Here is a 2,723-nt window from a genome sequence, read left to right as displayed (position 1 = left end):
GTTGTCATTTTTCTACTCTGAACAAGGTCCAGGCTTTGGGATTAAAAACAACTGGAAATGACCCAGTCACAAACACCTGGATGAACTATGGTGCACACAACCGTTCTTGCCATCACGATGCTTATTTGCACACTTAGATGAAAACTGTTGACCCAACACCTCCCCTTTTGGTGGAATTCGGAGTTGTAACAGAGCCAGAGGCGTGGTTTGCTCGCGTCTTCGCTTGGACTGCGGTTCTCAGTCCTGAGGTGGAAGGGGGCGCCAACGCTGCGTGAATGAAGGGCATGATCGCCGTGAGCCGGGTGCTTGCTTTCCCTCTCTGTGCTCAGTTGCTTCACTCAGGTCTGACTCTTTGCGATCCTACAGGCATAGCCCTCTGCTCCTCTGTCCGTGGGACTCTCCGGGCAAGAATACGGGAGTGGTGGCCATTCCCTCCTCCCGAGGATCCTTCCGACCCGCGACGGAACCCGAGTCACCGGCACCGCAGCTGGATTCTTTACCTCCGAGCCACCAGGGAAGCCCTTTCTTCCTCTATTGGGATATTGAAATGTAAGATCCTCTCTAAAGATGAGTCAATCTTTTTTTTTTTTTTGATAATCTGTGAAAGCAAATTTGGCTTCATGTTAATTGCATTCACTGGGCTGAATTTTGGCAGCAATTGTTTTAAATTACTTTTAAATTTTAAAGCGTTCATCACTTTATTAAATGTTGGTCATTTGTTCTTATCAGGCAGCTGCTAAAGTATCCAGGCACTCAGCAGGCATCTGGGGTGCCTTAAAAAATCAGCTTTTTAAGAATACACACTAGGAGAGAACTATGAAATGTGGATGGAGAGGAAAGGGACAGGAGATCAAAAGGCATCTGTGTTTCTTCTCTCTGAAGACTTCTGACGTCCACGTCATCTTCATTCTGCAGTCGGTGTCTCTGAAGATCTGCTGGGGCCACCCCTATCTTTAGTCATCAGTCTCACCTCAGCCTGCTTGTAAATGGGTCAGGACGTGCTCCAGGCCCAGGCGCTGCTGGGTGATCTGTGTGGTACAGAGGGTAGAAAGGATTCAGTACACGTTTTCAAGATGTACTACTGAATGCATAAATGATTGCTCATTTACCCGAAAAGAATTTTACTCCTAGAACCAATTCTTAATTGGAAATATAAAGAACATTTGATTACAGTATCATGGGTCACTTTATATCAGAATACAATGCTTCATTTTCAACAAAAGTGAAAATAATAAGGTTCTGTGTGTCTCTTTAAAACTTGGATATAATTAATCTCACAGGAAAAAATAAAAGTTACTGTATAGTTTCAGAGTTGGGAGTGGTTTGGCATCAGATCCCTGTGTTGTAGATGAAAGATCAGAAAAAAAAAGAGATTCCAAATGCCATATGGAGCCACCCAGGTATCTCAAATCTTCAAAGGACTAAGATTAACCTTAAAATGAAACTAGTGTTTCAAGAGCCTGTCATCCAGCGTAATCTGTTTGTGTTGAAAATGTTCTCTTTTTCATGGAAAAGCATGTGCTGGATTCCATGACCTGAGGGAAATGGCAAGATTTGCTTTTACTTAGAGTCTTTTTGGCATTTCCTGTTCCAGGGAGTCTTCCCAACCCAGGGATTGAACCTGCATCTCCCGCACCGGCAGCTGGGTTCTTTATCACTGAGCCATCTGGGACGTCGCTACTAACAGTCTCTTTTGGAACCACATGCTGTAACTTCAGTGGCCATTCACCAAGTGGCCTTTCAGGGCCTCCAAAGTGCAAAGGACTGGGCTCTGCCGTGCTGGTAATCAGCCAGGAGACAGGCTATGAATTGATTACAGTTAATAAAAACCATGACAATTCAAAATTATTTCAATATGGAAAATGTCATGATAGTAAGACAGCAAAAAAAAAAAAAAAAAAAGCAGTGGCTAATCAAGGAAACACCCAGCAAACAAATCCTTCAGAAACGCCTCCAGTTCCCGAGTGTGGGAAGGTAATCCCTAAAGGACTAAGGGCACTCCTATGAGCGTTTTGTGAACTGCTCCTTCAGTTCAGTTCAGTTCAGTCGCTCAGTCGTGTCCGACTCTTTACGACCCCATGAATCACAGCACGCCAGGCCTCCCTGTCCATTACCAACTCCCGGAGTTCACTCAGAGTCACATCCATCGAGTCCGTGATGCCATCCAGCCATCTCATCCTGGGTCGTCCCCTTCTCCTCCTGCCCCCAATCTCTCCCAGCATCAGAGTCTTTTCCAATGAGTCAGCTCTTCACATGAGGTGGCCAAAGTACTGGAGCTTCAGCTTTAGCATCATTCCTTCCAAAGAAATCCCAGGGGTGATCTCCTTCAGAATGGACTGGTTGGATCTCCTTGCAGTCCAAGGGACTCTCAAGAGTCTTCTCCAACACCACAGTTCAAAAGCATCAATTCTTCGGCCCTCATCCTTCTTCACAGTCCAACCCTCACATCCATACATGACCACTGGAAAAACGATAGCCTTGACTAGATGGACCTTAGTTGGCAAAGTAATATCTCTGCTTTTGAATATGCTATCTAGGTTGGTCATAACTTTTCTTCCAAGGAGTAAGCGTCTTTAAATTTCATGGCTGCAGTCACCATCTGCAATGGAACTGCTCCTTAGGGAGTGCTAATATCGGATCACTTCCCCCCACCTATCTCATTGCCCATTATGGCATATTCTTATTTGGGGGGAAGTGGACAGCCCCCAGCTGGATGCCAGCTT

General features: G+C 45.4%; 1 long non-coding RNA gene across 1 annotated transcript; it reads left to right on the top strand.

The window, feature by feature from the left end:
- Window positions 388–1,902, top strand: LOC108637507. The gene is made up of 2 exons (XR_001919116.1): window positions 388–549; window positions 1,595–1,902. It is a non-coding gene; the product is annotated as an uncharacterized LOC108637507 (long non-coding RNA).

This window comes from Capra hircus, chromosome 14, assembly GCF_001704415.2.
Source record: "Capra hircus breed San Clemente chromosome 14, ASM170441v1, whole genome shotgun sequence".
Classification (NCBI taxonomy): domain Eukaryota; kingdom Metazoa; phylum Chordata; class Mammalia; order Artiodactyla; family Bovidae; genus Capra; species Capra hircus.
Note: the sequence above shows the minus strand (reverse complement) of the source record. Positions and strands in the feature narration are given on the sequence as shown.